The 13029-nt window shown below is 43.5% G+C and overlaps 8 pseudogenes; all 8 read left to right on the top strand.

Annotated features, from left to right (window-relative positions):
- The first annotated feature begins 257 nt into the window (after positions 1-257).
- On the top strand, positions 258-521 carry LOC130286456 (U2 spliceosomal RNA; annotated as a pseudogene).
- Positions 522-1989: 1468 nt separating this feature from the next.
- On the top strand, positions 1990-2253 carry LOC130286455 (U2 spliceosomal RNA; annotated as a pseudogene).
- Positions 2254-3717: 1464 nt separating this feature from the next.
- LOC130289752 (U2 spliceosomal RNA) lies at positions 3718-3981 on the top strand (annotated as a pseudogene).
- Positions 3982-5449: 1468 nt separating this feature from the next.
- Positions 5450-5713, top strand: LOC130289347 (U2 spliceosomal RNA; annotated as a pseudogene).
- A 1468-nt stretch (positions 5714-7181) lies between these two features.
- On the top strand, positions 7182-7448 carry LOC130289662 (U2 spliceosomal RNA; annotated as a pseudogene).
- A 1468-nt stretch (positions 7449-8916) lies between these two features.
- LOC130286454 (U2 spliceosomal RNA) lies at positions 8917-9180 on the top strand (annotated as a pseudogene).
- Positions 9181-10640: 1460 nt separating this feature from the next.
- LOC130286453 (U2 spliceosomal RNA) lies at positions 10641-10904 on the top strand (annotated as a pseudogene).
- Positions 10905-12364: 1460 nt separating this feature from the next.
- Positions 12365-12628, top strand: LOC130286451 (U2 spliceosomal RNA; annotated as a pseudogene).
- The last annotated feature ends 401 nt before the right edge of the window (positions 12629-13029 follow it).

Genomic DNA, 13029 nt, shown 5'->3' with positions numbered 1-13029 from the left:
AGGAGTGATGGGGGTTCAGGCAAAAGCCAGGCTATGGATTGCATTGCTAAATGCTCCATCAGAGTGCAATGGTCGCCTGTCCTTTTTTTAAGTGATGATGTGGGTTTAGCCTGTGCTGTATGTATGTATGGGTGGCTGACTGCCACCCACCCAGAAAGTGTATGGGAGGCTGGTTGGCTGCCAGCCTTCCTTCCATTCCTATGAGTAATGTGAGTGCTCATGAAGGGGACATGGTTGGGTCCACCCCTTTCCCGGTTATCCCCTCTAGGCCTTTTGGCTTAGATCAAGTGTAAAAAAAGAAAGGATCTTGCGACAGATCGCATCCTGAGGCACGTTTTTTTTTGTGTGAATACTTGCACTTGGGTGACTTGTGAGCACATACTGATACATACGTTCCCTATCTGGGGACCATAAATTAAATGGATTTTTGAGAAAGGGAGCTGATTTGGAAGCTTGCTTCTGTCGCCCTATGCATTGACCCGATGTGGCAGTATCTTCGGGTAGTGAACAGTGCACCACCCCATTCCAGTGTTAAACAAGAAAGATTCTCATTTAATCCTCCGTGGGTGAGAATTTGAGTTTGAGAATTGGAGACCAAAATGATGAGTTGCACTGACTGGTTTATGAACGTCTATTCATTTAGCGTTTTAATGACCATGTTTGCACACTGATTGGTGTAAAAAAATAAAATAAAACTAAATAATAATAATCTAGCACACCTGTGCAGGTTTGACATGACATGACAGGTAGCTGTCTTGTGGGTGGTGCTGAATCCTGTTAAATGACATGAGGGTCTCATGCCTATACACAAGGGTGTGTCATTGCTGTTGCTTGACCATGCATTGGTTTCTGTGGTCAGTGAATGATAAAAACAAAATTTACCATACATTGATGGATGGGAAATCCGCCGTGAGGCATTTGTTTTTAGAAACTGCTGCTAACAACCAATGTTGCAATGGAGTGTCTCCATCTGCTGGTGGTATTGGAAAGGCATTAGTGCTATGACAGGGTCTGAAGAAGAAGAAGAAGAAGACGGAAAAAAATATATATAAAAAGAAAAAGAGAGAGAGAGAGAGAGACTGACTTAGTGAGCGAGTGAGTGAGAGAGTGAGAGTGAGTGAGAGTGAATGAGTGAGTGAGTGATTAAGTGAGTGAGTGAGTGAGTGAGTGAGAACAAATGAGTTAAAGCAAGTGAGTGAGAGAGATCGAATGAATGAAAGTCTGAATGACAGAAAGAAAAAAGGATGAAGAAAGAAGCATGAAGAAAAAAAAATGTATATGGAGTTGCTGACATGAGTGCAATCTACAAAGCCGTTGAGGCTGATCCTCATGGGAGGATTATTGCACCAGGACCCTTAGCACTTTTAAAATGCCATTCAATGCCACGGGCTAGATGTAAACTGCAGATGACCATGTTGTGGTAGTTACCATGGATACCAGAGTGATGTGTGAGCTAACACATAGGCCCAACAGATTCCAAGAAGGCCAGAATCACCAGCGGCACCACCATCGATTGTCAGGTCACCCGGATTCAGCAAATACCAGAGTCCAAAAGGATGCAGGTTTATACTGTTAATTTTCAGTTTATCGTTACAGTTGGTGTTATTCCATGTCGGAAGGGACGCAGCTACAGCCAGTGGGGTAACTAGAGACAGGCAGGCAGCTATGTGCAACAAAGGTAGGCGTGTTGTTTTCATATGCAGATCTGAAATATTGTCTTATATGCAAGAGGAGGAGTGATGGGGGTTCAGGCAAAAGCCAGGCTATGGATTGCATTGCTAAATGCTCCATCAGAGTGCAATGGTCGCCTGTCCTTTTTTTAAGTGATGATGTGGGTTTAGCCTGTGCTGTATGTATGTATGGGTGGCTGACTGCCACCCACCCAGAAAGTGTATGGGAGGCTGGTTGGCTGCCAGCCTTCCTTCCATTCCTATGAGTAATGTGAGTGCTCATGAAGGGGACATGGTTGGGTCCACCCCTTTCCCGGTTATCCCCTCTAGGCCTTTTGGCTTAGATCAAGTGTAAAAAAAGAAAGGATCTTGCGACAGATCGCATCCTGAGGCACGTTTTTTTTTGTGTGAATACTTGCACTTGGGTGACTTGTGAGCACATACTGATACATACGTTCCCTATCTGGGGACCATAAATTAAATGGATTTTTGAGAAAGGGAGCTGATTTGGAAGCTTGCTTCTGTCGCCCTATGCATTGACCCGATGTGGCAGTATCTTCGGGTAGTGAACAGTGCACCACCCCATTCCAGTGTTAAACAAGAAAGATTCTCATTTAATCCTCCGTGGGTGAGAATTTGAGTTTGAGAATTGGAGACCAAAATGATGAGTTGCACTGACTGGTTTATGAACGTCTATTCATTTAGCGTTTTAATGACCATGTTTGCACACTGATTGGTGTAAAAAAATAAAATAAAACTAAATAATAATAATCTAGCACACCTGTGCAGGTTTGACATGACATGACAGGTAGCTGTCTTGTGGGTGGTGCTGAATCCTGTTAAATGACATGAGGGTCTCATGCCTATACACAAGGGTGTGTCATTGCTGTTGCTTGACCATGCATTGGTTTCTGTGGTCAGTGAATGATAAAAACAAAATTTACCATCCATTGATGGATGGGAAATCCGCCATGAGGCATTTGTTTTTAGAAACTGCTGCTCACAACCAATGTTGCAATGGAGTGTCTCCATCTGCTGGTGGTATTGGAAAGGCATTAGTGCTATGACAGGGTCTGAAGAAGAAGAAGAAGAAGACGGAAAAAAATATATATAAAAAGAAAAAGAGAGAGAGAGAGAGAGACTGACTTAGTGAGCGAGTGAGTGAGAGAGTGAGAGTGAGTGAGAGTGAATGAGTGAGTGAGTGATTGAGTGAGTGAGTGAGTGAGTGAGAACAAATGAGTTAAAGCAAGTGAGTGAGAGAGATCGAATGAATGAAAGTCTGAATGACAGAAAGAAAAAAGGATGAAGAAAGAAGCATGAAGAAAAAAAAATGTATATGGAGTTGCTGACATGAGTGCAATCTACAAAGCCGTTGAGGCTGATCCTCATGGGAGGATTATTGCACCAGGACCCTTAGCACTTTTAAAATGCCATTCAATGCCACGGGCTAGATGTAAACTGCAGATGACCATGTTGTGGTAGTTACCATGGATACCAGAGTGATGTGTGAGCTAACACATAGGCCCAACAGATTCCAAGAAGGCCAGAATCACCAGCGGCACCACCATCGATTGTCAGGTCACCCGGATTCAGCAAATACCAGAGTCCAAAATGATGCAGGTTTATACTGTTAATTTTCAGTTTATCGTTACAGTTGGTGTTATTCCATGTCGGAAGGGACGCAGCTACAGCCAGTGGGGTAACTAGAGACAGGCAGGCAGCTATGTGCAACAAAGGTAGGCGTGTTGTTTTCATATGCAGATCTGAAATATTGTCTTATATGCAAGAGGAGGAGTGATGGGGGTTCAGGCAAAAGCCAGGCTATGGATTGCATTGCTAAATGCTCCATCAGAGTGCAATGGTCGCCTGTCCTTTTTTTAAGTGATGATGTGGGTTTAGCCTGTGCTGTATGTATGTATGGGTGGCTGACTGCCACCCACCCAGAAAGTGTATGGGAGGCTGGTTGGCTGCCAGCCTTCCTTCCATTCCTATGAGTAATGTGAGTGCTCATGAAGGGGACATGGTTGGGTCCACCCCTTTCCCGGTTATCCCCTCTAGGCCTTTTGGCTTAGATCAAGTGTAAAAAAAGAAAGGATCTTGCGACAGATCGCATCCTGAGGCACGTTTTTTTTTGTGTGAATACTTGCACTTGGGTGACTTGTGAGCACATACTGATACATACGTTCCCTATCTGGGGACCATAAATTAAATGGATTTTTGAGAAAGGGAGCTGATTTGGAAGCTTGCTTCTGTCGCCCTATGCATTGACCCAATGTGGCAGTATCTTCGGGTAGTGAACAGTGCACCACCCCATTCCAGTGTTAAACAAGAAAGATTCTCATTTAATCCTCCGTGGGTGAGAATTTGAGTTTGAGAATTGGAGACCAAAATGATGAGTTGCACTGACTGGTTTATGAACGTCTATTCATTTAGCGTTTTAATGACCATGTTTGCACACTGATTGGTGTAAAAAAATAAAATAAAACTAAATAATAATAATCTAGCACACCTGTGCAGGTTTGACATGACATGACAGGTAGCTGTCTTGTGGGTGGTGCTGAATCCTGTTAAATGACACGAGGGTCTCATGCCTATACACAAGGGTGTGTCATTGCTGTTGCTTGACCATGCATTGGTTTCTGTGGTCAGTGAATGATAAAAACAAAATTTACCATACATTGATGGATGGGAAATCCGCCGTGAGGCATTTGTTTTTAGAAACTGCTGCTCACAACCAATGTTGCAATGGAGTGTCTCCATCTGCTGGTGGTATTGGAAAGGCATTAGTGCTATGACAGGGTCTGAAGAAGAAGAAGAAGAAGACGGAAAAAAATATATATAAAAAGAAAAAGAGAGAGAGAGAGAGAGACTGACTTAGTGAGCGAGTGAGTGAGAGAGTGAGAGTGAGTGAGAGTGAATGAGTGAGTGAGTGATTGAGTGAGTGAGTGAGTGAGTGAGTGAGAACAAATGAGTTAAAGCAAGTGAGTGAGAGAGATCGAATGAATGAAAGTCTGAATGACAGAAAGAAAAAAGGATGAAGAAAGAAGCATGAAGAAAAAAAAATGTATATGGAGTTGCTGACATGAGTGCAATCTACAAAGCCGTTGAGGCTGATCCTCATGGGAGGATTATTGCACCAGGACCCTTAGCACTTTTAAAATGCCATTCAATGCCACGGGCTAGATGTAAACTGCAGATGACCATGTTGTGGTAGTTACCATGGATACCAGAGTGATGTGTGAGCTAACACATAGGCCCAACAGATTCCAAGAAGGCCAGAATCACCAGCGGCACCACCATCGATTGTCAGGTCACCCGGATTCAGCAAATACCAGAGTCCAAAATGATGCAGGTTTATACTGTTAATTTTCAGTTTATCGTTACAGTTGGTGTTATTCCATGTCGGAAGGGACGCAGCTACAGCCAGTGGGGTAACTAGAGACAGGCAGGCAGCTATGTGCAACAAAGGTAGGCGTGTTGTTTTCATATGCAGATCTGAAATATTGTCTTATATGCAAGAGGAGGAGTGATGGGGGTTCAGGCAAAAGCCAGGCTATGGATTGCATTGCTAAATGCTCCATCAGAGTGCAATGGTCGCCTGTCCTTTTTTTAAGTGATGATGTGGGTTTAGCCTGTGCTGTATGTATGTATGGGTGGCTGACTGCCACCCACCCAGAAAGTGAATGGGAGGCTGGTTGGCTGCCAGCCTTCCTTCCATTCCTATGAGTAATGTGAGTGCTCATGAAGGGGACATGGTTGGGTCCACCCCTTTCCCGGTTATCCCCTCTAGGCCTTTTGGCTTAGATCAAGTGTAAAAAAAGAAAGGATCTTGCGACAGATCGCATCCTGAGGCACGTTTTTTTTTGTGTGAATACTTGCACTTGGGTGACTTGTGAGCACATACTGATACATACGTTCCCTATCTGGGGACCATAAATTAAATGGATTTTTGAGAAAGGGAGCTGATTTGGAAGCTTGCTTCTGTTGCCCTATGCATTGACCCGATGTGGCAGTATCTTCGGGTAGTGAACAGTGCACCACCCCATTCCAGTGTTAAACAAGAAAGATTCTCATTTAATCCTCCGTGGGTGAGAATTTGAGTTTGAGAATTGGAGACCAAAATGATGAGTTGCACTGACTGGTTTATGAACGTCTATTCATTTAGTGTTTTAATGACCATGTTTGCACACTGATTGGTGTAAAAAAATAAAATAAAACTAAATAATAATAATCTAGCACACCTGTGCAGGTTTGACATGACATGACAGGTAGCTGTCTTGTGGGTGGTGCTGAATCCTGTTAAATGACATGAGGGTCTCATGCCTATACACAAGGGTGTGTCATTGCTGTTGCTTGACCATGCATTGGTTTCTGTGGTCAGTGAATGATAAAAACAAAATTTACCATACATTGATGGATGGGAAATCCGCCGTGAGGCATTTGTTTTTAGAAACTGCTGCTCACAACCAATGTTGCAATGGAGTGTCTCCATCTGCTGGTGGTATTGGAAAGGCATTAGTGCTATGACAGGGTCTGAAGAAGAAGAAGAAGAAGACGGAAAAAAATATATATAAAAAGAAAAAGAGAGAGAGAGAGAGAGACTGACTTAGTGAGCGAGTGAGTGAGAGAGTGAGAGTGAGTGAGAGTGAATGAGTGAGTGAGTGATTGAGTGAGTGAGTGAGTGAGTGAGTGAGAACAAATGAGTTAAAGCAAGTGAGTGAGAGAGATCGAATGAATGAAAGTCTGAATGACAGAAAGAAAAAAGGATGAAGAAAGAAGCATGAAGAAAAAAAAATGTATATGGAGTTGCTGACATGAGTGCAATCTACAAAGCCGTTGAGGCTGATCCTCATGGGAGGATTATTGCACCAGGACCCTTAGCACTTTTAAAATGCCATTCAATGCCACGGGCTAGATGTAAACTGCAGATGACCATGTTGTGGTAGTTACCATGGATACCAGAGTGATGTGTGAGCTAACACATAGGCCCAACAGATTCCAAGAAGGCCAGAATCACCAGCGGCACCACCATCGATTGTCAGGTCACCCGGATTCAGCAAATACCAGAGTCCAAAATGATGCAGGTTTATACTGTTAATTTTCAGTTTATCGTTACAGTTGGTGTTATTCCATGTCGGAAGGGACGCAGCTACAGCCAGTGGGGTAACTAGAGACAGGCAGGCAGCTATGTGCAACAAAGGTAGGCGTGTTGTTTTCATATGCAGATCTGAAATATTGTCTTATATGCAAGAGGAGGAGTGATGGGGGTTCAGGCAAAAGCCAGGCTATGGATTGCATTGCTAAATGCTCCATCAGAGTGCAATGGTCGCCTGTCCTTTTTTTAAGTGATGATGTGGGTTTAGCCTGTGCTGTATGTATGTATGGGTGGCTGACTGCCACCCACCCAGAAAGTGTATGGGAGGCTGGTTGGCTGCCAGCCTTCCTTCCATTCCTATGAGTAATGTGAGTGCTCATGAAGGGGACATGGTTGGGTCCACCCCTTTCCCGGTTATCCCCTCTAGGCCTTTTGGCTTAGATTAAGTGTAAAAAAAGAAAGGATCTTGCGACAGATTGCATCCTGAGGCACGTTTTTTTTTTTTGTGTGAATACTTGCACTTGGGTGACTTGTGAGCACATACTGATACATACGTTCCCTATCTGGGGACCATAAATTAAATGGATTTTTGAGAAAGGGAGCTGATTTGGAAGCTTGCTTCTGTCGCCCTATGCATTGACCCGATGTGGCAGTATCTTCGGGTAGTGAACAGTGCACCACCCCATTCCAGTGTTAAACAAGAAAGATTCTCATTTAATCCTCCGTGGGTGAGAATTTGAGTTTGAGAATTGGAGACCAAAATGATGAGTTGCACTGACTGGTTTATGAACGTCTATTCATTTAGCGTTTTAATGACCATGTTTGCACACTGATTGGTGTAAAAAAATAAAATAAAACTAAATAATAATAATCTAGCACACCTGTGCAGGTTTGACATGACATGACAGGTAGCTGTCTTGTGGGTGGTGCTGAATCCTGTTAAATGACATGAGGGTCTCATGCCTATACACAAGGGTGTGTCATTGCTGTTGCTTGACCATGCATTGGTTTCTGTGGTCAGTGAATGATAAAAACAAAATTTACCATACATTGATGGATGGGAAATCCGCCGTGAGGCATTTGTTTTTAGAAACTGCTGCTCACAACCAATGTTGCAATGGAGTGTCTCCATCTGCTGGTGGTATTGGAAAGGCATTAGTGCTATGACAGGGTCTGAAGAAGAAGAAGAAGAAGACGGAAAAAAATATATATAAAAAGAAAAAGAGAGAGAGAGAGAGAGACTGACTTAGTGAGCGAGTGAGTGAGAGAGTGAGAGTGAGTGAGAGTGAGTGAGTGATTGAGTGAGTGATTGAGTGAGTGAGTGAGTGAGTGAGAACAAATGAGTTAAAGCAAGTGAGTGAGAGAGATCGAATGAATGAAAGTCTGAATGACAGAAAGAAAAAAGGATGAAGAAAGAAGCATGAAGAAAAAAAAATGTATATGGAGTTGCTGACATGAGTGCAATCTACAAAGCCGTTGAGGCTGATCCTCATGGGAGGATTATTGCACCAGGACCCTTAGCACTTTTAAAATGCCATTCAATGCCACGGGCTAGATGTAAACTGCAGATGACCATGTTGTGGTAGTTACCATGGATACCAGAGTGATGTGTGAGCTAACACATAGGCCCAACAGATTCCAAGAAGGCCAGAATCACCAGCGGCACCACCATCGATTGTCAGGTCACCCGGATTCAGCAAATACCAGAGTCCAAAATGATGCAGGTTTATACTGTTAATTTTCAGTTTATCGTTACAGTTGGTGTTATTCCATGTCGGAAGGGACGCAGCTACAGCCAGTGGGGTAACTAGAGACAGGCAGGCAGCTATGTGCAACAAAGGTAGGCGTGTTGTTTTCATATGCAGATCTGAAATATTGTCTTATATGCAAGAGGAGGAGTGATGGGGGTTCAGGCAAAAGCCAGGCTATGGATTGCATTGCTAAATGCTCCATCAGAGTGCAATGGTCGCCTGTCCTTTTTTTAAGTGATGATGTGGGTTTAGCCTGTGCTGTATGTATGTATGGGTGGCTGACTGCCACCCACCCAGAAAGTGTATGGGAGGCTGGTTGGCTGCCAGCCTTCCTTCCATTCCTATGAGTAATGTGAGTGCTCATGAAGGGGACATGGTTGGGTCCACCCCTTTCCCGGTTATCCCCTCTAGGCCTTTTGGCTTAGATCAAGTGTAAAAAAAGAAAGGATCTTGCGACAGATCGCATCCTGAGGCACGTTTTTTTTTGTGTGAATACTTGCACTTGGGTGACTTGTGAGCACATACTGATACATACGTTCCCTATCTGGGGACCATAAATTAAATGGATTTTTGAGAAAGGGAGCTGATTTGGAAGCTTGCTTCTGTCGCCCTATGCATTGACCCGATGTGGCAGTATCTTCGGGTAGTGAACAGTGCACCACCCCATTCCAGTGTTAAACAAGAAAGATTCTCATTTAATCCTCCGTGGGTGAGAATTTGAGTTTGAGAATTGGAGACCAAAATGATGAGTTGCACTGACTGGTTTATGAACGTCTATTCATTTAGCGTTTTAATGACCATGTTTGCACACTGATTGGTGTAAAAAAATAAAATAAAACTAAATAATAATAATCTAGCACACCTGTGCAGGTTTGACATGACATGACAGGTAGCTGTCTTGTGGGTGGTGCTGAATCCTGTTAAATGACATGAGGGTCTCATGCCTATACACAAGGGTGTGTCATTGCTGTTGCTTGACCATGCATTGGTTTCTGTGGTCAGTGAATGATAAAAACAAAATTTACCATACATTGATGGATGGGAAATCCGCCGTGAGGCATTTGTTTTTAGAAACTGCTGCTCACAACCAATGTTGCAATGGAGTGTCTCCATCTGCTGGTGGTATTGGAAAGGCATTAGTGCTATGACAGGGTCTGAAGAAGAAGAAGAAGAAGACGGAAAAAAATATATATAAAAAGAAAAAGAGAGAGAGAGAGACTGACTTAGTGAGCGAGTGAGTGAGAGAGTGAGAGTGAGTGAGAGTGAATGAGTGAGTGAGTGATTGAGTGAGTGAGTGAGTGAGTGAGAACAAATGAGTTAAAGCAAGTGAGTGAGAGAGATCGAATGAATGAAAGTCTGAATGACAGAAAGAAAAAAGGATGAAGAAAGAAGCATGAAGAAAAAAAAATGTATATGGAGTTGCTGACATGAGTGCAATCTACAAAGCCGTTGAGGCTGATCCTCATGGGAGGATTATTGCACCAGGACCCTTAGCACTTTTAAAATGCCATTCAATGCCACGGGCTAGATGTAAACTGCAGATGACCATGTTGTGGTAGTTACCATGGATACCCGAGTGATGTGTGAGCTAACACATAGGCCCAACAGATTCCAAGAAGGCCAGAATCACCAGCGGCACCACCATCGATTGTCAGGTCACCCGGATTCAGCAAATACCAGAGTCCAAAATGATGCAGGTTTATACTGTTAATTTTCAGTTTATCGTTACAGTTGGTGTTATTCCATGTCGGAAGGGACGCAGCTACAGCCAGTGGGGTAACTAGAGACAGGCAGGCAGCTATGTGCAACAAAGGTAGGCGTGTTGTTTTCATATGCAGATCTGAAATATTGTCTTATATGCAAGAGGAGGAGTGATGGGGGTTCAGGCAAAAGCCAGGCTATGGATTGCATTGCTAAATGCTCCATCAGAGTGCAATGGTCGCCTGTCCTTTTTTTAAGTGATGATGTGGGTTTAGCCTGTGCTGTATGTATGTATGGGTGGCTGACTGCCACCCACCCAGAAAGTGTATGGGAGGCTGGTTGGCTGCCAGCCTTCCTTCCATTCCTATGAGTAATGTGAGTGCTCATGAAGGGGACATGGTTGGGTCCACCCCTTTCCCGGTTATCCCCTCTAGGCCTTTTGGCTTAGATCAAGTGTAAAAAAAGAAAGGATCTTGCGACAGATCGCATCCTGAGGCACGTTTTTTTTTGTGTGAATACTTGCACTTGGGTGACTTGTGAGCACATACTGATACATACGTTCCCTATCTGGGGACCATAAATTAAATGGATTTTTGAGAAAGGGAGCTGATTTGGAAGCTTGCTTCTGTCGCCCTATGCATTGACCCGATGTGGCAGTATCTTCGGGTAGTGAACAGTGCACCACCCCATTCCAGTGTTAAACAAGAAAGATTCTCATTTAATCCTCCGTGGGTGAGAATTTGAGTTTGAGAATTGGAGACCAAAATGATGAGTTGCACTGACTGGTTTATGAACGTCTATTCATTTAGCGTTTTAATGACCATGTTTGCACACTGATTGGTGTAAAAAAATAAAATAAAACTAAATAATAATAATCTAGCACACCTGTGCAGGTTTGACATGACATGACAGGTAGCTGTCTTGTGGGTGGTGCTGAATCCTGTTAAATGACATGAGGGTCTCATGCCTATACACAAGGGTGTGTCATTGCTGTTGCTTGACCATGCATTGGTTTCTGTGGTCAGTGAATGATAAAAACAAAATTTACCATACATTGATGGATGGGAAATCCGCCGTGAGGCATTTGTTTTTAGAAACTGCTGCTCACAACCAATGTTGCAATGGAGTGTCTCCATCTGCTGGTGGTATTGGAAAGGCATTAGTGCTATGACAGGGTCTGAAGAAGAAGAAGAAGAAGACGGAAAAAAATATATATAAAAAGAAAAAGAGAGAGAGAGAGAGAGACTGACTTAGTGAGCGAGTGAGTGAGAGAGTGAGAGTGAGTGAGAGTGAATGAGTGAGTGAGTGATTGAGTGAGTGAGTGAGTGAGAACAAATGAGTTAAAGCAAGTGAGTGAGAGAGATCGAATGAATGAAAGTCTGAATGACAGAAAGAAAAAAGGATGAAGAAAGAAGCATGAAGAAAAAAAAATGTATATGGAGTTGCTGACATGAGTGCAATCTACAAAGCCGTTGAGGCTGATCCTCATGGGAGGATTATTGCACCAGGACCCTTAGCACTTTTAAAATGCCATTCAATGCCACGGGCTAGATGTAAACTGCAGATGACCATGTTGTGGTAGTTACCATGGATACCCGAGTGATGTGTGAGCTAACACATAGGCCCAACAGATTCCAAGAAGGCCAGAATCACCAGCGGCACCACCATCGATTGTCAGGTCACCCGGATTCAGCAAATACCAGAGTCCAAAATGATGCAGGTTTATACTGTTAATTTTCAGTTTATCGTTACAGTTGGTGTTATTCCATGTCGGAAGGGACGCAGCTACAGCCAGTGGGGTAACTAGAGACAGGCAGGCAGCTATGTGCAACAAAGGTAGGCGTGTTGTTTTCATATGCAGATCTGAAATATTGTCTTATATGCAAGAGGAGGAGTGATGGGGGTTCAGGCAAAAGCCAGGCTATGGATTGCATTGCTAAATGCTCCATCAGAGTGCAATGGTCGCCTGTCCTTTTTTTAAGTGATGATGTGGGTTTAGCCTGTGCTGTATGTATGTATGGGTGGCTGACTGCCACCCACCCAGAAAGTGTATGGGAGGCTGGTTGGCTGCCAGCCTTCCTTCCATTCCTATGAGTAATGTGAGTGCTCATGAAGGGGACATGGTTGGGTCCACCCCTTTCCCGGTTATCCCCTCTAGGCCTTTTGGCTTAGATCAAGTGTAAAAAAAGAAAGGATCTTGCGACAGATCGCATCCTGAGGCACGTTTTTTTTTGTGTGAATACTTGCACTTGGGTGACTTGTGAGCACATACTGATACATACGTTCCCTATCTGGGGACCATAAATTAAATGGATTTTTGAGAAAGGGAGCTGATTTGGAAGCTTGCTTCTGTCGCCCTATGCATTGACCCGATGTGGCAGTATCTTCGGGTAGTGAACAGTGCACCACCCCATTCCAGTGTTAAACAAGAAAGATTCTCATTTAATCCTCCGTGGGTGAGAATTTGAGTTTGAGAATTGGAGACCAAAATGATGAGTTGCACTGACTGGTTTATGAACGTCTATTCATTTAGCGTTTTAATGACCATGTTTGCACACTGATTGGTGTAAAAAAATAAAATAAAACTAAATAATAATAATCTAGCACACCTGTGCAGGTTTGACATGACATGACAGGTAGCTGTCTTGTGGGTGGTGCTGAATCCTGTTAAATGACATGAGGGTCTCATGCCTATACACAAGGGTGTGTCATTGCTGTTGCTTGACCATGCATTGGTTTCTGTGGTCAGTGAATGATAAAAACAAAATTTACCATACATTGATGGATGGGAAATCCGCCGTGAGGCATTTGT

This window comes from Hyla sarda, chromosome 8 (genome assembly GCF_029499605.1).
Source record: "Hyla sarda isolate aHylSar1 chromosome 8, aHylSar1.hap1, whole genome shotgun sequence".
NCBI classification, from domain to species: Eukaryota; Metazoa; Chordata; class Amphibia; order Anura; family Hylidae; genus Hyla; species Hyla sarda.
Note: the sequence above shows the minus strand (reverse complement) of the source record. Positions and strands in the feature narration are given on the sequence as shown.